The 25,210-nt window shown below is 41.7% G+C and overlaps 1 protein-coding gene across 3 annotated transcripts in view; it reads left to right on the forward strand.

Annotated features, from left to right (window-relative positions):
* Positions 1-25,210, forward strand: part of glra2 (glycine receptor, alpha 2) — a 225,233-nt gene that overhangs the window by 71,637 nt on the left and 128,386 nt on the right. The gene's annotated exons all lie outside the window — the stretch shown is intronic.

Raw genomic sequence — 25,210 nt, forward strand, 5'->3', positions numbered from 1 at the left:
TTACATATTGAAGTGGATTTGGCTGCTTAGGAGCAAATTCAGAGTAGTGGGTGGTAGGTAGTCTCTTAGGTAAATGACATGTTGAGATTGAGCTTTCCCAAACTTCTAGTCTGGTACCATAAGCCTAATGCAGGCCTACTTTGTGGCAGCCATTTTTTTCAGCAGTTAACAGACAGACCCTTTTTTATAAAGAAATTAATTTGAAAAAGATAAAAGCATAACATAGAGGAAGTGGAAGTAATCAGATACCAGCTTTGAACTGATTTCATTAAAAGATGCTATTTATAGTACAGTGCAGGTATGGGCAAACAGGGTCTGCATGTTTCTTTTATTTTTGACGGCCTGACGACCCATCCATTCACCCGCCTATCCCCTAAACACTCATTACAGGGTCCCCAGACAACAAGACTGCCCACAAAAATATACATAGAACTGAGGAGAACATAATAAAAATAACCTATAGGTGACACATTAGTAACATTTTGGGTTTACAAGCTGGATCTCTGGATTTTGAGGATTTGTTTGATGAACGACACACTAACTGAACAGTGTAAATAATATCCTGTGATTGCAAAAAAGAAAACGAATTTGAGCCAAAATTGTCCTTGTCAGATTCTTAAAAATACAGAGTTAAGTAAGCAAGATATATTGTAAGTGATGTAAATCACACCACAAGCTCAGAAACCTCATTTTCACCAGTACGAGGGTCTGCCTGCTTCCAGTTTCATTTCTACTATCTGGTCATTGACTGACTGGATACAGACATTGAGGCCCTCCAGAAATGAGACAAATCATTCCTGCTGTTGAGTATCTGCAGTATCTGAATGGTGCGGTGATGCAGATGAGTTTAATCAGCTGAGGTAAACTGGACCTCATTCCAGTGCCGGGTTTGAAGGGTTAAAGGTTAGAGTGAATGAAGCTGCATATGGGACCACAGCCTTAGCATTTCTCAGTCTGTTATGAAATATTTGAAAGCCTCTTGCTGTTCTCAGTCTTATCCATTATGCCACAGTGCCTTTCATGGTGAACATTTCTGATGCTTGTACACAAAGATGGGGGAAGTGAGGCAGGTTTTTAAACTATAAACCTGCATTGTAATCCATTAAGTAGTTGATTTCACTTATGTATTACAAACTGAAACCTTTGTTTCAACATCACAGTAGACCATGATTGAGAAATTAGCTTTGCGAAATGTCAGTACTTTCAGTAAAGTTCTCATTGATCTTTCTTTTCTTGGTATTGGATGCTTTAAGTTGTAACACATAACTGAAATGATCTTACTAACTTTAAAAGTATAAAATGCAAACAAGGAAAACAAAGAGTTATCTACATATGAAGGAAGTAGCCTTGTGTGTAAGCCATTGTGCGCAGAGCAAATAAACATTTTGAGGATGGGATTTATGTGTGGGTATATGCAGGCTGGTTTGGAGCTTTGAAATCTTGTCACCTAATAATTTACCATCATAGTGCCACATTCACTTGATATGCATATATCAGGGGCATAAAAATGATGTTGTGGTTGTTGTTGCAGTGCTGCAGTGTCTCTTCTTCTGTTTAACTCTACTATAGCAGCCTGGCCAAACATCAGGTTTTGATATTATTAGGTAGCTCAGCCACTCAAGGGAAATACTTTTTACTCTTCTTGTAATCGTACTGACAATATAATTGAATCCTTAGCAAAGGCCTAAATTTATTTGTGAATCTAAGCAATAGATCTTCAGGCACTGTCTACAAGAAGCTGCCATTGTACTGCGTTACAAAATGAATACTTTGTCAGACTTTTTATATTGCTGCCTTACAGGCAGAATTAGTTCTCAAGCACAAGACTGAATAAAGTGCAAAAGAATTAAGACAAGAGAGAAAGCACATCTATACTACTGTCTTCTTGCTTCTCAAATTTGAGATCAGTGAATGGTAACCTATGGCAAATTTAAATTAATGGAGAGCATGAGAGAAAACATTATAGATATTTTTAAGTAAAAGTTCATTATTTTGTTTTAGTTTTTTTTAATCCATCGATGAATTTATCAAACTCACTTATCCCAGTTTTTAAGTTGGCTGCAAAGCCAATATCCACAGTATTGTTTACCAAGCTGCCCTGAACTACATTTCACATTTCTATCTTGAATGTAAACGATTTCCAGCAAAATGTTTTATCAACATGCAAAATATTATATCATGGGAAAATATAATTCTAAAAATACTCAGTTGTCAGTTTTAAATAACCTTATCCCAGATTTGTCTGTATGGTGATAGACTACTTCTACTACTTCCCATGGGCTCACCACCTATGGGAGGGGCCAAGGAGGTCGGGTGCAGTGTGAGTTGGGTGGTGGCCGAAGGCGGGAACCTTGGCGGTCCGATCCTCGGCTACAGAAGTTGGCTCTTGGGACGTGGAATGTCACCTCTCTGAAGGGGAAGGAGCCTGAGCTAGTGCGCGAGGTCGAGAGGTTCCGGCTAGATATAGTCGGGCTCACCTCGACGCACAGCTTGGACTCTGGAACCAATCTCCTTGAGAGGGGCTGGACTCTCTACCACTCTGGAGTTGCCCCCGGTGAGAGGCGCCGAGCGGGTGTGGGCATACTTATTGCCCCCCGACTTGGAGCCTGTACATTGGGGTTTACCCCAGTGGACGAGAAGGTAGCCTCCCTCTGCCTTTGGGTGGGGGGACGGGTCCTAACTGTTGTTTGTGCGTATGCACCGAACAGCAGTTCGGAGTACCCACCCTTTTTGGAGTCCCTGGAGGGGGTGCTAGAGGGCATACCTTCTGGGGACTCCCTCGTTCTGCTGGGAGACTTCAATGCTCACGTGGGCAATGACAGTGAGACCTGCAAGGGCATGATTGGGAGGAATGGCCCCCCCGATCTGAACCCGAGTGGTGTTTTGTTATTGGACTTCTGTGCTCGTCACGGATTGTCCATAACGAACACCAAGTTCAAGCATAGGGGTGTTCATATGTGCACTTGGCACCAGGACACCCTAGGCCTCAGTTCAATGATCGACTTTGTGGTCGTGTCATCGGACTTGCGGCCACATGTCTTGGACACTCGGGTGAAGAGAGGGGCGGAGCTGTCAACTGATCACCACCTGGTGGTGAGTAGGCTCCGATGGTGGGGGCGGATGCCGGTCAGGCGTGGTAGGCCCAAACGTGTTGTGAGGGTCTGCTGGGAACGTCTGGCAGAGCCCCCTGTCAGAAGTAGCTTCAACTCTCACCTCCGGCAGAACTTCGACCATGTCCCGAAGGGGGTGGGGGACATTGAGTCCGAATGGGCCATGTTCCGTGCCTCTATTGTTGAGGCGGCTGACCGGAGCTGTGGCCATAAGGTAGTCGGTGCCTGTCATGGCGGCAATCCCCGAACCCGTTGGTGGACACCAGCGGTGAAGGATGCCGTCAAGCTGAAGAAGGAGTCCTACCGGTCCCTTTTGTCCTGTGGGACTCTGGAGGCAGCTGATAGGTACCGGCAGGCCAAGCGGAATGCGGCTTCGGTGGGTGCTGAGGCAAAAACTCGGGCATGGGAGGAGTTTGGGGAGGCCATGGAGAACGACTTTCGGACGGCTTCGAGGAGATTCTGGTCCACCGTCCAGCGTCTCAGGAGGGGGAAGCAGTGCAGCGTCAACACTGTATATGGTGGGGATGGTGCGCTGGTGACCTCGACTCGGGACGTTGTGGGTCGGTGGGGGGAGTACTTCGAAGACCTCCTCAATCCCACTAACATGCCTTCCAATGAGGAAGCAGAGCCTGGACTCAGAGGTGGGCTCCCCCATCTCTGGGACTGAGGTCACCGAGGTGGTCAAAAAACTCCTTGGTGGCAGGGCCCCGGGGGTGGATGAGATGCGCTCGGAGTTCCTCAAGGCTCTGGGTGTTGTAGGGCTGTCTTGGTTGACACATCTCTGCAACATCGCATGGACATCAGGGACAGTGCCTCTGGATTGGCAGACCGGGGTGGTGGTCCCCCTCTTTAAGAAGGGGGACCGGAGGGTGTGTTCCAACTACAGAGGGATCACACTCCTCAGCCTCCCTGGAAAAGTCTATTCGGGGGTTCTGGAGAGGAGGGTCCGTCGGATAGTCGAACCTCGGATTCAGAAGGAACAGTGTGGTTTTCGTCCTGGTCGCGGAACAGTGGACCAGCTCTACACCCTTAGCAGGGTCCTGGAGGGTGCATGGGAGTTCGCCCAACCAGCCTACATGTGTTTTGTGGACTTGGAAAAGGTGTTCAACCGTGTCCCTCGGGGAATCCTGTGGGGGGTGCTCCGAGAGTATGGGGTACCGGACCCCCTGATAAGAGCTGTTCGGTCCCTGTACGATCGGTGTCAGAGCTTGGTCCGCATCGCCGGTAGTAAGTCGAACCCGTTTCCAGTGAGAGTTGGACTCCGCCAGGGCTGCCCTTTGTCACCAATTCTGTTCATAACTTTTATGGACAGAATTTCTAGGCGCAGCCAGGGTGTTGAGGGGGTCCGGGTTGGTGGACTCAGGATTGGGTCACTGCTTTTTGCAGATGATGTTGCCCTGTTTGCTTCATCAGGCCGTGATCTCCAGCTCTCTCTGGATCGGTTCCCAGCTGAGTGTGAAGTGGCTGGGATGGGAATCAGCACCTCCAAATCCGAGACCATGGTCCTCAGCCGGAAAAGGGTGGAATGCCCTCTCAGGGTTGGGAGCGAGATCCTGCCCCAAGTGGAGGAGTTCAAGTATCTCGGGGTCTTGTTCACGAGTGAGGGAAGAATGGAGCGTGAGATCGACAGGCGGATCGGTGCGGCGTCCGCAGTGATGCGGGCTCTGCATCTGTCTGTTGTGGTGAAAAAGGAGCTGAGCCATAAGGCAAAGCTCTCAATTTACCAGTCGATCTATGTTCCTACCCTCACCTATGGTCATGAGCTATGGGTAGTGACCGAAAGAATGAGATTGCGAATACAAGCGGCTGAAATGAGTTTCCTCCGCAGGGTGTCTGGGCTCTCCCTTAAAGATAGGGTGAGAAGCTCAGTCATCCGGGAGGGGCTCAGAGTAGAGCCGCTGCTCCTCCGCATCGAGAGGAGTCAGATGAGGTGGCTCGGGCATCTGATCAGGATGCCTCCTGGACGCCTCCCTGGTGAGGTGTTCCGGGCACGTCCAACTGTGAGGAGGCCCCGGGGAAGACCCAGGTCACGCTGGAGGGACTATGTCTCCCGGCTGGCCTGGGAACGCCTTGGGATTCTCCCAGAAGAGCTAGAAGAAGTGGCCAGGGAGAGGGAAGTCTGAGCATCTCTGCTCAAGCTGCTGCCCCCGCGACCCGACCTCGGATAAGCAGAAGAGGATGGATGGATGGATGGTGATAGACTATTTAACCCATTCAACACCCTTGGCCACCATCCCATGTCTACATGTAAAAACAAACATCGTAGGTTAATTAACCGTTCCATCTTGACCCTTTCACTTTGTGTCAGAGTGTGATGCCCTTCTGTGATAACAAACGAAAGTGATCCAAGCTTTCCAAAAAGTGTATAAACTCAATACAGTAAGAACATACATTTCAAAACGTGTTCCAAAATAACCATAGCAAGTGACCTAGTGGTTGTAAAATTCCATATTAAATTAATGTAAATGCATTCAGTGTGAGACTAAATAAAGCAATCATATCACTAACTGGTCTTTAATTGCTAGTTAAGCTCATACTGTAACTCAAGTAGCTACTACTGCACAGTTTTTTATGGCTGCATCTGTAGGTCTGCCACCCCCATCCAGAGTTGGTTCCAGCCTTGTGTCCAGTGCTGAACCATAGCCTCTGATCCTGAATTGCATTAAGCAGACTCTCTTGTTATGCTTTGTTATCTAAGATTTGCTATGAAATCTTCATTGTCTTCAGGATGTAACTTTTAACTTTACAAGTGATGTTGGTTTACATATTAATTTATTAATTAATTAATTTTGTAATTAAAACTCCAGTTTTACTATTATCACTTATTGTAATAAGGTTTTCAAGCTCCATTTGGTTATTAATAATTTATTTTCTTCATCTTCAGCCTCTTTGGCAAAATGTACTGAAAATCTGGAAGGACCCTCTTATAGCAGCTTGAAGTATTTTAGTAGCAAAAGAATGCACAAGGAGGTGATGAAGTGTATTATGAGCAGTAGGGGATGAATTCAATTATAAAGAGAGTGAAATAGCAAATGTTGTAGACTTACATACTTCTGATGTCTGCATGTGTGAAGATGTCAATAACCTCCGGACTGCCCGGGATGTACTTAGATATTTGGAAATTGTAGAGTACAGAGTACTGTTTAAATCAATAAGGCTGAACTCTAACAAATTGCTGTGGCCAGACAGCAGTGTTTAAGGACGTTTGTGAGCAAATTAAACATTTAAACTCTTAATGCATAATTTTGGAAAAGCATTGCATACTAGAGAACTTCCTAAGGGTGGAAGCTGATCAGGCTGATCCAAGTGACTATAGGCCAGTAAGTTGAACATAAACCATGACTAATTTAATGGAAGCAATTATTAAGCAAAAAATTGAGCATCTGCGGTGGGTTGGCACCCTGCCCGGGATTGTTTCCTGCCTTGTGCCCTGTGTTGGCTGGGATTGGCTCCAGCAGACCCCCGTGACCCTGTGTTTGGATTCAGCGGGTTGGAAAATGTATGGATGGAAAATTGAGCATCATGTGACAAGAGCAATCATATTAGTAAAGAGAGAGAGCATGGGTTCAGTCAGGGAATATCATGTTTCACTAATATGGCAGAAATATATGACTAACCAACCAAAGCATATGATCAGCCTAAGAGAGCTTGAGCAACTTTACAAAGTAGAATGGGAAAGCTGATCCAGAGGGAGATAGAGAGAAACCTATGCGCACAGGCTGCCATCGCTGCCAATGGTGCATCTACTAACTAACCCTGGCTTGGCAAGATTAATGGAGAGGGTAAGTGAACCTGTTTGTAATGTTTAAAGTGATGAGGAGAGACTGTTGCAGACAAATGAGAGAGAGAGTAAAGGGATTGACATTTGAACAATAATTTAGCTTCTAAAGGTGAAAATAAAGTACAGTATATAAATTATTCATTGTCAAACGACTGAGATAAAAATATAAAACTAAACAAAACAAAAGGGCAATGTTGTGTCATAGCAAGTGACAGATTTAGATTAAGATAAGATGGTGTCCCTCTTCAGCAGCTGAGATCTGCCAGAAGACAAGATGTCTTTTGGGTAGTCATTTTAATCTGATTTAGAGACACACTTCACATAGGAAAGTAAAAACTCATAGGAGTGTAAAACTCTGTGCAGAGTACATGAAGACTGGGAAAAATTATTTAAGTTTATTTTTTGTGAATAGACACTTTTTGGTATTTTCATTCAGAACGTCTACTGAATTGTATGTCCTTAAATATCCTAGAAGAGGGTAACATGCAAAAATGTTTCTTAGTTCATGGGTATAGCCAGGGGGATTTGGGTAGACCATTCGATTTGGCTGTTTGGGATTGGTTTTGAATCAGAGGTCATTCTGTCACCACAATGCCCTATTGATGTAAGGATTTGAACAGAGAATCTATAAATTTGGTTGCTTTACCCTTCCCTCTCTTTCACACACTATGGCCATGAAGGAGCACAAGTCAGCAGCATAACAACAATGAAGGGCACAGCTCAGCAGCCATATTGAGACAGGCCCGTGGCCCTGTCCTGAAGAAAGCTGACTATAAATGAGGACTTAACTAGAGACATTTAAGTCACTACAAGTCTGTGTGCCACCTGAAACTCCACATTTAGCATTTATCAGGTTGCATGGCTGCCAACATTCACATGTACTTTGCTTATTGTTATTATTATATGAATATTATCAATAATACATTACTTAAAGTTGTAACTTAACTCCTACTTGTCTTTTATCATATCTGAATCCCTGAGATTATAGATGTAGAAGGGAAGGTGGAGAGAAGTTATAAAGTTCAATACTTTATAAACATTGTTAAGTCTATGGGATTTGAGGCATTCTGATAAAGTATACAAAATAAAGAATACAAAAAGGGAAAGTAAAGTAATATTGAACTATACCAAGACAAGACAATAATGATAAGTTCAGATAAGTAAGCAGAGCCTTGGACATTTAAGACTTTATATGTTAAAAGGATAATTTTAGAAATCAGCTCTAAGCTTTACTGGGAGCAGGTGTAAGGACTGGAGAAATGGAGAATTTTCTGGTTTGTGCAATAAGTCTTGCAGCAACATTTTGAATTAACTAAACGAATGATTAGAAACCTGTTCACAAGAAATTCTTAGGCCAGTGAAATATATAACATATCTCTCTATTATAGAAAAAAATCTTTCGATGCAACGAGACTTTTTAGGAGACAAGATGAGACTTTTTAGAAAATATTTTTTCAAGTCCCACGAGACAAGAATATTGCCATGATATTTTTAAAAGTCACACCCTCCTAGCAACCATTTTCAAACAAGACCATAGTACTCTCACCCCTCAGTCTTGTGAATGCTTTTGTCAGGCACACTTTCTGCGCTCTCAGCTCTTACACATTTTAACGTTTTCCTCACTTTAAGTTCCCAATTAAAGAAGAAGTATTATGTCCAAATTTTCTTGAAGAATTTCATCATGAAGGGTTATCAACAGAAAAAATGAGTACATGGGTAATCCTAGCACCGAGAAACGAGGAAATTGAATGAATTTATGTCAAAAATGTTGATCGGTAAGACAGCAAATTTGTTAAATGCATATCAATAGACTGCTGAAACAGTTGGTGGTGATCATGTGGAAGATGAAAACATCAACTTACAATATCACGAAGAATATCTATAACAGTTAACACCATCCAGTCTTCCACCGCATGAATTACTGTAGAAAGAAGGATGTATCCAAGAAAGGTAATGTAGTATTTCTCCCGTGGATAACATTAGACACCAAAGGAGATCTTGATATGCTATCCATATTAAAACATTAACAGTTTCCCGTTAGAATAGCTTTTGCAAAGACAATTAACAAATCTCAGAGCCAAACATTTGAAAAAGTCATTTTATTTAATAGAGAGAAAGAAACAAAATTATTTCCCGGGCAGTTATATGTCTCGTGAATGCAAATGTAACACTTCACATGAAAATAAAAATCTGTTTAAATTGCACATCCACATCTCCATACGTGAGTGGCAGAGATGCCAAGAGGCTAGTGCATAGTGCTGGCCAGGGGGTTGGCAAGTGAAGCGAGCAGAGGGCAAAGCCCCCTAGTATTGAAAATAAACAAAATGGTAAGCTGTAGTGTGATGGATTTTATATTTTATTTTTTGTTCACTCAAACAAAAATGAAGTAAATCTTACAAAGAAAATTAACAAATTTTGCTGAAATGGACAGAATGAATTTAACACTTAAGGAGGCAATTTAATATCAAAGCATATCCTCTTCCCGAATTATACTTCACTTATAAAACATCTGCTCAAACAGAAGACCAGGATGATGCCTCATTCTGTATTGATTACTTTTTAACCTGAGAACAGATGGGAACCTGGGACAAGGAATTGCCAGACTGGTTAACAGCTGGGGAAAGACAGAAATGCCAGAAGATACTAAGCAGATCAAAAACTTTAAGCAAATTAATCAATCATATTGACAACCAGGCAATCAAATGTGTGAAGCATCACATGTTCCAGAATCCCATGTGGAATTTTAAAATAAATGTGCCTTGTCTAAGAGACCAAAAGAGAGCGACATCAAGAGGAGAAGAGAAAGTGGCGTCAGGAGAGGGAGTGAGATGTACAACCGTTTCATCTAATTGTCACCAATGAACAACATTGATTGTTAAATCAACACCACCTTGGGACATTCATCTTTGACATCTGTAACTTTTCATAAGCTTTTTCTAAAGACTATATATATATATATACTGTATATATCCAGACTTTGCTATCCACATTTTCCGTTATGGTTTTCTTCACTGGAGTTATTGTTCTTTAATAAATATCACATTGTTTTTAACTTTGTAAACTATGTCTTCATATATAGAGTGATTGAAGTAAGGTAAATATTTAGAGCACCTGAAACAGTAAGGAAGTGCCATATAATCCGAACTGCAAGGTTTTTATTCCCTAATAATAAATCTTTGCATTTATATAGCACTTTTCCATCCATCCATCCATTTTCCAACCCGCTGAATCCGAACACAGGGTCACGGGGGTCTGCTGGAGCCAATCCCAGCCAACACAGGGCACAAGGCAGGGACCAATCCTGGGCAGGGTGCCAACCCACCGCAGGACACACACAAACACACCCACACACCAAGCACACACTAGGGCCAATTTAGAATCGCCAATCCACCTAACCTGCATGTCTTTGGACTGTGGGAGGAAACCGGAGCGCCCGGAGGAAACCCACGCAGACACGGGGAGAACATGCAAACTCCACGCAGGGAGGACCCTGGAAGCGAACCCGGGTCCCCAGGTCTCCCAACTGCGAGGCAGCAGCGCTTAGCACTTTTCTCACTACTCAAAACGCTCAGCAATTACAGGTTAAGGGCCTTGCTCAAGGGCCCAACAGAGCAGAGTCCCTATTGGCATTTATGGGATTCGAACCAGCAACCTTCCGATTGCCAGTGCAGATCCCTAGTCTCAGAGCCACCACTCCACCTTATTCCCTAAGCACAAACAGCTCTGTCCAATAATGAAGACGTTCATTGGTAGATTAATGGCCTATAGCCAAGGAAGTTGAGCCTTTATTTTTTAAAATATATTTTTAGGGATCAAAGGTAATATTTAGGTCTGAGGTATATCTAAGACATCGCACATTGTTTGTGGCTATGATACGGAAGTCTCTTGAAGTACAAGGGAATAGACGGACTGTGCATATGTCATTCATACTGCACTTGTGTGGGTTACAGCACTAGAGAATAACAGGCTATGTATACGTCATTCAGTACTTTTGTGTGTAGTGTGTGTGTGTGTGTAGTGTGTGTGTGTGTTAATCTTACAGGTGTGAGAGTAGACCAACCTAGTAAGAACCTGGTAAGTTGTAGAGGGGAATACCACAATAATACATAAGCTTATTTTAAAAACTCACATTTTTTGCAACAAACACCCACCCAACCTGGGAGGCTGGTTACGGCCTTGTACTTCAAAGGATTGCCCTGTAATGACCGGGCCTATCCACCTCCTTAGCTGTCCCCATTTGTCCATATTTCCAGTTTGCCAATTTCATTTTTACTCCCGCATGTGCTGAGGCTTCATGCATTAGAAATTATTAACACAAGTTAATGATTTAATTACAAGTTAGTCTAATTTTATTATTGTTTATTTTTAAAAGTGGGCCATGTCACCATTTTGTAGTTTCAGCATTTTGTGTTGTGTTGCTAAGACGCACTTCACTGTTGCTAGGAGCTGCCCCCCAGAAGGCAGTACATGCCATGTCATGGGTGTTCAGCTTTATAACCCCATGTAGCAATCTGTGCAGCATTACAAATGACAGATTCATCCCTCAGACATCTACAGGATTGCACTTTTAGTATTTCATGTCTGGTTTTCTGGCTTACAACTACTCAGCATTCCATGTTTTGACTTTGTTTACGGTCTTAATGTCTCAGTTTTAGTCATAACACATCCTTTAGTGAACTATTCCTGGCTATTCTTGTTTTGCTCTTTGATTTATGGCAGAGTCTTTCTGAGTTTGAGACATTGACTCTCATTATAGCTTCTCAAATGCATGTGCATTTCCTTGTCTAGTTAACACTGTTCTTGTGGTTGTTCAGGTTTCTTTTTTGACAGCAGGCAATTCAGGGAGGTTGGCTGGAACTGAAAACTACTTAGCTATGATTAACCAACAATGAGTGTGTTTAGATAGTGTAAGACGCTAGGGGTCGCTGTTGCCCCTTTAACTCCAACAGACAGATGTTCAGGGCACAAAGTAAAAGCACTAAGAAGTGTTTTAATTATTTTCTTCTTAATAATCGTCCCTAAAGCACCACAGCCACAATAAACACAAGTAAATCAACAATCACAATTCTCTCACCTGCACACCTCCCAGCAAGTGTTGTCCCCCTCCTCCTGACTCTGGCTGGCTTGCTGGGTTCTTTCGTCCATGTGACCTGCTAGCACTTCTGGGTCAGATGGAAAACTTGCTTTTTTCTTCAGCCCAGAAGTACATCGGAGCTTCCCTCCACGTGACTTTGGATTACTTCCAGGCTATGGATGAGGCATGACTCCTCCGGTCCTCTTGCAGCATCACCTGGCTGCACCCACAGTACCCAGCAGGGCTGCGTTGTCAGACTCCATGCCCCATAGTGCCTTGTGGGAATCCGGAGCACCATTGTAGTCTAGGGAAGCTGCCATCTAGCGCTTTGGGGGAGGCAGTGTCCACAAGTAGCTGCCTTCCCCCATCTTTTAATTCTTTGGGCATCCCGGCTGGGTTGACCTGCCGGCCATCCATCACAATAGATAGATAGATAGATAGATAGATAGATAGATAGATAGATAGATAGATAGATAGATAGATAGATAGATAGATAGATAGATAGATAGATAGATAGATAGATAGATAGATAGATAGATAGATAGATAGATAGATAGAGCTTTATTTGTCCCTAAGATGAAATTTAGCTTTTTACATCAGCTCAATCAATAAGTAAATATAACAAATAAATACACAACATAATTACTAAAATGCTGCGGTGGGTTGGCACCCTGCCCGGGATTGGTTCCTGCCTTGTGCCCTGTGTTGGCTGGGATTGGCTCCAGCAGACCCCCGTGACCCTGTGTTCGGATTCAGCAGGTTGGAAAATGGATGGATGGATGGAATTACTAAAATAAACTTATGATTTAGCTAAAGATAAAAAGAGCAGTCACAGTCACAGTGAGGCCTTATAATAATTCATTGAATGTACAGCATCATTCATAATGGCACCCAGTTTTGACTTCATCCTCCACTACTACCTCCAGCAGCTCAAGAGGGTGTCCCATAACTAAGCCTGCCCTTTAAATCAGTTTGGGATTCAGTGGGCCTCTACTGAAGTGATGTTCCCAGCCCAGCACACCACAGCACAGAGACTTGCACTGGCCATCACAGAGTAGTGTAAATGTTGCAATTACCTACATTGAAGGAAACCAGTGTCCTAAGAAAAAAACAACAGCTCAGCCATGTTATTGACGTGGACCCCCAGGTACTTGTAGCAGTGCACCACCTCCACCTCCATCTCCATTCCTTGAATAGTGACTGGGCATGGTGGCTGAAAATCAATCACCTGTTCCTTGGTTTTGCTGATATTAGGTTGCTGACAATTCTCTTTATGCACCAAGAAAAGTCCTCCACCTGACTCCTAAACTCTGTCTAATACTCCTTGTCAATACATGTTATTAGTGTAAAATCATCAGAATTTCTGCAAGGAACATGGTCTGGAATAATAGTTATAGTCTGAAGTGTACATGGTGTACAGATTGTCCATTATACAGGACACCACAGGCTCATCCACCTGCATATCTCTGAGTTTATCCCTTAACAGGAATGACTGGAGGGGATTGAAGGTACTGAAGAATTCAAAAACAAGAATCCTCGCAGTGCTACCATCTTTGTTCAGTTGAGAATAAGCCCTTTGGAGTAGACAGATAATTGTATCTCCCACTCTAAGCTCTGTCTGATAGGTAAATTGCATGGAGTCCAGGTGATCTATCACAAGAGAACAATGATCTTCACAATGTGGGACTAATCTGAAGTCAATAGGTGAGGAGGTGGCCTTGTTTGGAAATGGAACAATGCATGATGTTTCCAACAACAGCAGCACTTTCTGGACCTTTGTTCAAGAAGACACCACAAAGTTGGTCCACCATAGGCCTTAAAAATTGTCTGACTGACTCCATCTGGCCCAGCTGCTTTTTCCGTGTGTAGGTTTGGTTTTTGGTGCCAGATTGTTAGCTTTCTTGGTTATTGAAGTCTAGCCTGATTTTTGGCTTCCTTTGTATCCTTTTCATTATCTCTTACATTTTGTTCTGCCTTTTGGTCAGAATACCTTCAGACTGACCAAAGTATTGGGGCTTGTTCAAGTGACATTCTATTATGTGTTGATAGAGATGGGAAGTAAGTAAATAGATGTATTTATTCAACACTGCTGTATCAAGCCTCTTTCCTTCCATTTATATGGATGCAAACATCTTTATAAATCCTGAACTAGATAAAATCCCCTTTCCTTTTCTCCAGTATATTCCTCACCTGACCTGGTTACTAAATAATTGTATTTTTCAGTTAAACCTGGTTAATTCTTTTTGCTGGTTGAATCTCTTGCCAAAAATGTTTTTATTATTCTTTTCTTGGTAACTTTCTAGATGACCTGTTATGGGACCGGCCTCAGATCCTTTCTGTTCACTTTGTAAAATTAGTGCACTGAGCACCTTCTTGTGTTTGTTTTGGGAATGTTCAACTATTGCTGCCCTTTGGTCTGATCTTGCTAATTTTATGTCTTCTATTTATTCGCTCAGCATTCTTCTATTACGTCATGTCTTTCTGCTGTTTGACTCCCTCTCAAATATATACAACAAAGTCTATTTTCTCTTGAAACAATCTCTGTCAAACTTGGAAAACTTCTTTTTACAATAGCTAAGCTTAAAGCCAGTGATGTCTTTATATACAACTTTACATTAGTCATGTGTCAGCCCTCTACCTTTATTTTCAGTCTGGCAGCATAACATTCCTTATTCGCTTCCATTATTGTAAAAAGCAATCTAACATTTCAATGTCCTCATTTCAGTGTTCACTTCAGTTTAATGTTGTAGTTATCTAAAGCTTCCTTTTCACAAAATTCAAGCTATGCATTTGGCTGTTGATCCTATTGCCACATTAGTTTTTTTTTTTTTTAATTTCCCTTAAATATTTCTTCAGATGTTTTGGCATTGTCTCCCAGTGTTTGCTTTTTAGTCCACTGTCTCAGACTGCTGTCTTCTATTCTCGCTCTTAATTTTCCCTTTTAGCCTCATACATTTCTTCTCCTGGACCTCTCTGCTCCCAGTCTCTGCTGGGTAAACATGAAGCTATTTTTCTGGGTTTGATTGCTGCAGTATTAGATCTAGTATCTCTCCTAATCCTTTCTCACTTTTTTTAATCTCTTGAACATTTGCTGGGGCAGATTAATGGATCATCAGACTTCAATATAGTAAAGTGGCAGTCAATCAAAGAGCAGTTTGGTTGGAATGAGTGGGTGGATATGTATTGTTGGGTTGTGTGATGAGTAGTCCATGGCGAAGTGCAGGTGTTAAATAAATAATCCCGTCCCGAGAGCGTGCAGGCTCAGAATGGGTGTGGGTGTGCACATGACGGAGCAACTCTGGGGTTGATTGTGGTGCTTGGCTGATTGCACACTCATGTGCAAATGCAAGCAGAACAGTCAGGTGCCTCATGCACACTTCAGAATGGGTGGAGGGTTACATCTGCACTTGATCAGGCCGTATAAAGGAGCCTGCATGGCAGAGAGAAAAAAAATGGAATGAAAAGAAAGGAACGTAGGTTAAAGTGAAAGAAAGAAAAGAGAGAGCGAGAGGCAGGATTGGGAGAGCCCATACTACAGAGGAATGGAGGCAGGTGGTTGGGAGCAAGCCTCAAGGAGTGGAGCCTGGGGCTGAAGAAAGGACACTCCTGTTGAGCAATACAAGGGAGTAAGAGTGGGCCGTTGTGCGGTGTCTCCTACAGACATCAAAGGACTGACGGTGTGAGACATGTTTTGTGGCTTGGTGCGGCACCCCGTTGGTGGTGAAGTTCCGGCAGTGGGCACTTGAGCCAGGTATTTAGGGTTGACTGCACCTGTCAGAAGGACGTCCCATGTAGGGTAAGCAGAGGAGACGTGTTTTAGAAGGAAGGACTGGGGGTTATGTGCTTTTAACAGACAGCCTCCTGCCTGTGATTTTAACCTCAATTTTATGGTTTATTTACGGCTAATTTATTGAAGTTTGTAAACTCCACTTCAGCACTTGCTTTATGGGTTGTTTATTTATTGGTTTGAATCACATCACTATTTTCACTTTGTTCTGGATTAATTTTAATAAAAGCACTGAAACTTTTTTCCACCGATCCCTTGCGGAATGTATGTGTCCTCATTTGCCCGGCTCAACTCCGTCTATGACTATCGACACTTTTGGGTTAAAGAAGCTACTGTAAGTGTCAAGGGAGTATGGAGCCGACCAGAACCATCACAAGTTGTTTTACTGATTTATATTAATTATAAAGTTTTTATTTTAAAAATTTGATTACAAAAACTACAACCATTCATCCTCATGCTGAAGACACAGCTGTTCAAACTTGTACTGCATCTCTGTCTCTCTTCTTGAAAAAATAGTAGCTATCCAAGTTCACTCCCACTTATCTCTTGTGGCACGCGGCTGGGGGTGGTACCCAGCCGGGACGCCCAAGAGGACCGGAGGAGGGCTTACGCCTCCTCCAGACCACGAGGGGGTGACCGCCCTGGTGGCTTTGGGGACCACGAGTACAGAGCTTTGAAGCTCAACCCTGCAGAGGCCCGTGGTCACCGCTGCCTGAGGAGCCCTGGCCCTCAGCACTTCCATCACACCCGGAAGTGCTGGGGGGAAGAAGACCAGGGACACCCGGAGTGTTTCCGGGTGCGCAGCCGGTACTTCCGCCACACTGGGGAGTGCCGGCGGAAGCTAGTCAGGAGGCACCTGGAGCACATCCGGGTGGTTATAAAAGGGGCTGCCTCCCTCCATTCGATGGCTGGAGTTGGGAGCGAAGGAAAGGAAGCGGCCTGAAGTAGTGAAAGAGGCAGTGTGAGGCGTGGAGTTTGGGGGAGTTTAGGGTGTGTGTGTGGCACTTTATTTGTAAATAGTAGTTATAATAAATGTATGGTAGTGCTTATTACGATGTCTGCCTGTCTGTGTCCGGGCCATATTACACACTATTAATAATTTGTTTGAAGAGTTCCAGTCTGGTTTTCGCCCTCTTCATAGTACAGAAACGGCACTTATTAAAATTACCAGTGACCTCCTTATGGCTGCTGACTCCTGTCTAATTACTATTCTCATCCTCCTTGACCTGAGTGCGGCCTTTGTTACTATTTGTCATACCACTTCTCCTTAATAGATTATCTTTGATTGGCATTACCCACACTCCACTAGATTGGTTCAGATCCTACTTCTTAGGCCGCACTCAGTTCGATCAGCTTAAAACTTTCAAATCCCAATCCACCGCTGTTACTTCAGGTGTGGGGCCTCTTCTTTTTATTATTTACCTTCTTCCCCTTGGTAATATCTTTTGTAAATATTACATTAATTTTCACTGGTATACTGATGACACCCAGCTCTACCTTGCTAGTAAACCCACCTCTTATTTTCCACCATCTTCACTTATTGACTGCATTGCTGAAATGAAATCCTGGTTTTCTTCAAATTTTCTTAAATTAATCAGTGACAAAACTGAGGTTCTCCTCATTGGTACAAAATCATCATTATCCAAAGCCGATAATCTTTCACTTGTTATTGATAACTTCTTTGTTCCCCATCACCTCAGGTTAAGAGTCTGGGTGTCATCCTTGATAGCACTCTATCTTTCCAATCTCACATTAATAACATCACCTGCTCTGCTTACTTCCACCTGCGCAATATTAATCGCATCCACCCCTCCCTCACTCCCCATACCATTGCCATCCTTGTTCACAGTCTTGTTACTTCTTGTCTGGACTATTGCAATTCTCTCCTCTTTGCTCTGTCTAATAAATTTTTCCATAAGCTTCAGCTGGTCCAAAATTCTGCAGCACGTATCATCACTCGAACCTCATCTATTCACCATATTACTCCAGTCTTGCAGCAACTTCATTGGCTCCCGATTTAGTTTCGACTTGATTTTAAAATTCTTCTATTAACATTTAAGGTCCATTCATAACCTCGCCCCTCCATATCTGTCCGACCTTCTTCATGTTACCATTCCGTCCCATAACCTTAGATCCTCCTCCTCCATCCACCTGACCATCCCTCTCACTTGTCTAACCACCACTGGGAGCAGAGCATTCATCCGTTCTGCTCCCAAGCTCTGGAACTCACTACCCACTGAGCTTAGAAATATTGAATTATTCTCAACTTTCAAATGTAAACTTGTAGTACTAGGGTGTTGTACTGTGTTAGCCATTATGAATGTAGAGAAAAGCCAAGCAAAATGACACCTTTTATTGGCTAACTAAAAAGATTACAATATGCAAGCTTTCGAGGCAACTCAGGCCCCTTCTTCAGGCGAGATGTACATAATGATTATATCTTGCCTGAAGAAGGGGCCTGAGTTGCCTCGAAAGCTTGCATATTGTAATCTTTTTAGTTAGCCAATAAAAGGTGTCATTTTGCTTGGCTTTTCTCTAAATGTAAACTTAAAACCCATCTGTTTAAAATGATTACTATGGCTTTGTTCAGTTTTTCACTTTTTATATTTTCTGCATTTTCTGGTCCTTTAAGTTCTGTTTATATTGTGCTTTTTTATTTATTGTTTGTTCGGTGTCCTTGAGTGCTTAGAAAGGCGCCTTTGTATAAATAAAATGTATTATTCTCTCTCACAAGCTAAAATATCAAGGTCTTTTAAGTCTTCTTCAAGCTGCCCAGTATGATCTTAGATGAATTTTTAATTTTGCTAATGACAAAATAGTGATCTGTAAATGTACTCCTGCATTTATAACTAACAGAAATAATGTCAATGTTGTACAATGTAAAAGGAGACACAACAACATGAAATGGTTGAGGCACCACCTTGGTAACTAAAGGTTTGCATAAAACAAAAAAAACACGCAACAAGTTGCAGAAAACATCTTTTGCAACGCAAGTTCAAAACAGAACTAACTCCAAGACGGTCAAACTGCTGGTCATATCGCTTCCAGGTAGGAAGGGGCGGGTCCAGGATGGTGGACAACGGAAGTGACATCAGAGGTGGTATGTCTGTCAGTCTTCCATTCTGCAGAGGGAGGAAGAAGCAAACAGTGCCCTCTCCTGGTTCGGCAGGTAACTACTGTCACCATCAACTACTATCACCCTTAAACTGTCTCCCAAGCGCATAAAAACAGATTTCTTCCTCTTAATATTTGGGAATTTCGCTGGATGATACATTTTCATAAAGACTAATATTGACTGCCTTATGAATAAGCTCAAGTGTGAATCTCATTTTATTTTTGAAATAAATCATTCTGAATTTTTACAGCAGGACTGAGAGAGGTGCATTGATGCCCCAGTTATGCCCTTGCTTGACTGTGGCGAGGCTCTCTACCAGCAAATCTTGTACTGCATTTATTGAGCCTTATAAAATTTATTGCAGTGTACTGCACTTTACTGATAGAGCTGAACCTCTTACCCATCATTTCCACTGGTATAATTTAGCAGCCTCTTCCTCTTGTTTATACCCTTGTTTATTTACCTTGAAGTAGCTGTCTCCCATGTTATCTCTGCAGACTTTTTTTTACAGTATATGGAGTAAGCCTGCTTTAGCTTACAGTCGACTGATCTTTGGTTTAACTCTCCTTCTGTCCTTGGATTTGAGCAAGCTTAAGTGTAATTCCTATGATGGTTTGAAATAAAATATTTAATAAAAAAGTGCAAAGTTAATGGCGTCCCATAACTCTAACCTCCCACAAAAGCAAAAAGGCAAATGCAGTAGAAAATACATCTTTACTTTATACACTATAACGTCATAATAGGCTCTGGCCCCCCATGACCCTGAATAAGCAGGTTCAACATAGTAATACATCATTTTTATAAAGATTACTTGAGTATTTTGCACCAGTTTTTCATTAGCAAGCATTATGATTATAACCATTTGATTGATTTGATTTATTGTCATATGTAACCAGTCCATGTACTGGTGCAATGGAATTCTTAAGGCCTATTTGAACGGGATAATCTGTCAGGAGATATGTCTCTAAAATCACTGTTACCATACAACGTTGATCAGTGCAGATCAAAGCCCATTTTGAGTCCTCGGTGTGGAGGGGGAACAGAACCCCTTGGTGTCCATAGTGAACAGTCAGTATTAGACTTTGATAAGCTTCTCTCTCAGTTTCCGGTGCTCACATCCCTTCAGTTACATTAGCAGAATCCCTATGTGTGCATAACGCAGAATTTGCAGAGTGTGTGCCACATGGTGTCTGGATTTACTGCCTCTTAACTTTCTTAAATGCCATCCCTAATAGATTGACTGGCTTAGGATGTAATCACAATTCTGAATTTTTTGCTGTGGGTGCCCCACGCTGCCTCTTGGCTGCCAATGTTGCCCATACTTAATTACCACTGATGGAAGTTTTTTCCATGGATTTGCACGGGATAAAATATGTGTGGGAAAATTATAGAGGTAGGTATGCCCTCTATGGTTAGGCACTGTCGTCACCTCAAAACAGCTGCATATGTTATAGCTACATAACTGTTGCTCCTCTTCATAACAAGAAAAGAATCATGGTGGCAACAGTAAGTAACAGCCACAACTGGACCAGTGCTGAGATTCTGTGTCTCATCTCAATTTTATGGTGAGTGGTGCTACCAAACTCATCTCCTCTTATCTTATCTCAATTTCACATTCAACTTTTTCAATTGAGGGTCACTTTGGCAGGAGGCTAAGTAGGTCAGCCCAGACGTCCTTGTCCCCCGCAACAGATTTCAGCTGTTCCTGGGGAATTCCTAGGTGTTCCCATACCAGCAACAAGATATAATTCCTCCAGCATGTCCTAGCCCTGTTGGTGAGTCTCCACCCAGTAAGACACACTCTAGGAGGAGCTGCCCAGGTTAGGGAATTCTTATGACTTGCCCAAACCACCTCAACCTTCTCTTTTCAATCTGAAGGAGCAGCCACTGTACTCCTGGACTCCTCTGAATCGCTGAACTTCACACCCTATCATGGTGTATCACCCCACCCAGCCTCCCTTGCCTTATTTCTGTTGCTTGTCCTCGCAATCCCATTCTTTTGGTCATTACCCACAGCTCATGACCATAGCAGGGATTTAGAATTAACTGGTAAACCAAGAGCTTTATCTTTAGACTCAGTTCATGCTTTGTTACCTAACCCAGTTTGAGCAAATGGTACATAACCATTCAGTTTTGGAGAGCATATTTAAAGAGAAATGTCATTCTGTCAAGAAGTCTTTTAGAGATTGGAGAAAATGTCGAATGTATTAAATACTTGAAACAAAAGTACAGGGAAAACAAAGAAGGTGGCGTGGACTCCTTTTTTTTGGTGAAAATCCTCTTTCCTTGAGGAAATGTCGTTTTCACAGGAAATGACTGACATGTTGATTCTCACAGGAATAGGTTGTTAATAATAATAATAATAATACATTCTATTTATATTAACCTGAGGCTATTTTTGACATCTTTTAACTGAGATGTGAATGTAAAAAGTTACCGACAGAAAATATTACAGAGGTCCTCCAGTAATAATTACTTTTCCCCACCTCCATGTATAAAACTAATCCTGTCCAATTCAGGCTTAATTTACAGAAAGCGTCATAATATGGAGATTACAAACGGTATACAAATTAACAGTTTAAATATAACAGTACAAAAACGTAAATAATAACTGCAGAAATGCAAGATAATAAATAACATTTAATGGAATAGTGTAGGTGTGATCAACTGTGTTCATCCATCTTTCTGCTTGTGGATAAAAATGTAAATATTAAACTGTTTTAATGCACGTTTTTGCAAACTTTTGAGTTTTAACCTATGAGGATTCAGATTCTGATGTTTAATTTACATGTGGAAATATGCTAACAAAGTTTTATTTCATTAACATCTTTATTTTCATTATTTATTCAACTCTGCTTTTATTAGGGTTGCCATATGTCCAGGTTTCCCTAGAAATGTTCTCTCTTTCGATGCCTACAAAGCTGGCAGTTTGTCCAAGTTTGTCACACTGCAGACCATCATTCCCAATCAGGTTTATTTTTTTTTTAATTCATGATCTGTTTTATAGTTTTACCTACTGTACAATTCTCCACAAACATCTGATGAACCAGCAACAGCAAAGCCATGGATGCTAATAACCCGCACTATAATGTGCTGCTCGTGCATCAACATTATAGTCTAGTACCATATGTGAAGTGCTTGAATGTGCATATTTACATATGGCTATAACTAAATATTTGTCAGTAAAGATAGCAGTCATATTTTTATTTTTGTGTCTCCTTTTTTGGTAACCCTAGTTTTGATTATCACTTAACTACAATCATTGTTTTATTGACATTAATATAAATAACTATAAATAAATATGACGGTGATCGCACTATACATTATCAATCGGTGGATAAATCTCTTCTCAAATTCTTTACTGTCAGTTACTTTAATTTTCAAGTAGGCCCAAGCAGTAGGATTATGTGTTTTGGTTTTAACTTTGCTTTTCATTTGACTTTCAAATTTTATTTTGTCCTTTTTTGGACTTGATCCTACAGTTTCGACCATTTTCCTATTTTTACCATGTTCTTGTTTTTGTTTTCATTTCCTAGAATTTCAAATCTACTGTTTCCTTAATGAAAAGCTATTAAAGAATGTGGTGGTGAGTGTCCTTATGCTCTAGTACCTCTAGCCTGAGAGTAGTGGGGTGTAGAGCTCATGACCAGGGAGGAGACGGCGCTCTGTGAAATAGCAAACACCTTTTCATAGTACTGTTTAATCTTTGTGAAACCACAGCCAATGATTCTGTGGAGTAGGTTCACTGTTTTTTGCTGTGCCTTTATCTCTGTCAAGAAGACACAGTATTGATTGTCACACACGTGCAAGTAGGAGACAACTAAAGGGCCTGAATAATAATAATTCCACATCCAACCAGGGGGCAGCAGGGTGCACTGACTGTCTTTCTCAGTCACTTGCAGACCATTCTCGGGAAATCCTGTCGGCATTAGATGACCTCACTTCCAGCTCTGGTGCCTTCAATGACGTCACTCCTGGTTTCTGGTGCCTTCGATGATGTCACTCCTGGTTTCTGGTGCCTTCGATGATGTCACTTCCGGTGCCGACATATAAAAACGCCATCTCTGCTGGCATGAGTCAGTTTAGTTGTGGACTCCGATCTGTAAAGGTCTGTGCTTATTTCAAACTTTTTGCATCCAGGACATAATATACAGGTGGCTGCCCCAAAACTTCTCTGTGTAATCTTTGTGACATGTGACATACTAAATGGTAATCCCATAGTAGAGGACACTCGTGATGATGCAGTGATAGGAGTTCACTAAGACAGGCAATGATAACTTAATGTTATTTTGGAAGAATTTTTGGATAGGAGTGGCGAATTGCGAATTTTGTTGGGCTGAATGGCCTGTTCTACTCTAGATGGGTATAATGTTTTTTTCAGTTTCCTTGTTTTATTTATTTATACATTTATTTATTTTGGGTGTCTTTTTCTTGTCTTCTTATGGAGTCATGGCTGGGGGGCAGGGACTGTCAAAAAAAAGGACCTATTAAAGCTCAGTGAGACATTGCTAAAGTAGCACATCCAGTTCTTCTGTGAGTGACTTGTTGTAGATGGAAATCATGCTTGCCTTGCTCCACATTCTCAGTTGGGAGAACAGCAGTATTTTGTATATTTGTATTGGTGTTCATTTACGTAGAGCAATCTGGCCATTCATTTAAAGCTAAGAAACAGGCACTTATCCCAGTTTTTTCATCACCTCTATTGTGAATACCGTATATACTCACGACTTATACGGTCATTCAAAAATATAATAATATATATTTTTTTACATCTTCTTGCTTCTTCCAATTTCGCACCAGTTTCTCAGACACATCGAATTTTGTTGCAGCAGCACAGTTACCAATTTCTTTTGCCGCTTCAATGATATTTAATTTAAAACCAGTTTCATATTTTCTTCTGATCAAACGCTGCATTGAAGATAAGGGATGCTCTTATGATAAAGGTGTATGAGAGTGTGAGATACAAAGAACACAAATCAGTGCAAACGTCGCTTTGGAATAGTTTGGGTATTACTGTGTGGTCACATAGGCACAATACATAGAAAGAAAAAGGGAGTGAGCTCCGTGGTTACTCTCTCAGGTGGGCATCAGCATATCATAATCTCTTGGACCAATAGCATGAGTTTTCTGCATTCAACTTATACGACCGACATTATAAAATACCGGAAATTATACGGTAAAATCAAGCCTCGACTGATCTGCGGGAGAACTTAAACACGAGTGTATACAGTATGCGAATATGAAACCTGTTTTCACTTTGGCATTCAATACGCAAGCCAAATTAAGTCCATTGTGATTCAATGTTTTTTAACAATAAAATTTAAAACCTCTCAAAGGGGTTAATAGGCACTGTATGTACATTATGACCCATAAAGTATCATATGAAAACATCACTTCAGTACATTATACATCCATCCATCCATCCATTGTCCAACCCGCTGAATCCGAACACAGGGTCACGGGGATCTGCTGGAGCCAATCCCAGCCAACACAGGGCACAAGGCAGGAATCAATCCCGGGCAGGGTGCCAACCCACCGCAGTACATTATACACATTTTTATAATTACCACATTCACTTGGAAAGCATGGAGATAAGGTTTTTTAATTCAATTCACATTTTTATATAGTGCACAAACAGCATATAGCAAAGATAAATTCAAAGTACTATACACCATTTACATATCAACATCAAATAAAGTGCAAAAAAACATTCAATAAAGCCCAAAAGCATTCTGCCTTATGTACACTCGAGGCACCTTATTGAGGTAATACAATACATTGCAATCCAAGGTATATTATCCAAAGCTCAGCAAGAACTCAGCACCACAGATAAAGGCACGTATGGAATGGAGGTAGAGAAGCACTTTCAGAAGGAGCCACAATAAATGTGTCTGTTTGTCTGGTAGCTTCACTGACATTCAGTACTTGAGTGCATTAAATTGTTGCTTTACAGACCTGCATTCAACAAGTAATGGCTTTTAATAAAGCGGGTTAGCTGCACATTTACTCAGCAGTGTAATTGGAGTCCTTCCAGGTTGTACATCTGTTCACATACACTTGGCTCAAAGGCCAAAGGCTTCATTCTACTGGATTTAACAGGCACAGTTCCTTTTAACGTATTCATTATTTTCAGAAGTTGTTTTGTGTTTCACCAGAATGAATCACGTCAGCAGCAGAACTGCCAGAGTTTATGTTAAATCAATTTGGCGGGATTATTCCAAGATAACTATTAATTTCATGGTTTATATTCAGATCAAGTTTATATTTGACTACTGATTATGCTCTCTCAAATATTAGATTACTGTAGACATTATGACATCAAGGGCTGCTCAGAAGAACAATA

The sequence above is a fragment of the Erpetoichthys calabaricus genome, chromosome 4, assembly GCF_900747795.2.
Source record: "Erpetoichthys calabaricus chromosome 4, fErpCal1.3, whole genome shotgun sequence".
Classification (NCBI taxonomy): Eukaryota; Metazoa; Chordata; class Cladistia; order Polypteriformes; family Polypteridae; genus Erpetoichthys; species Erpetoichthys calabaricus.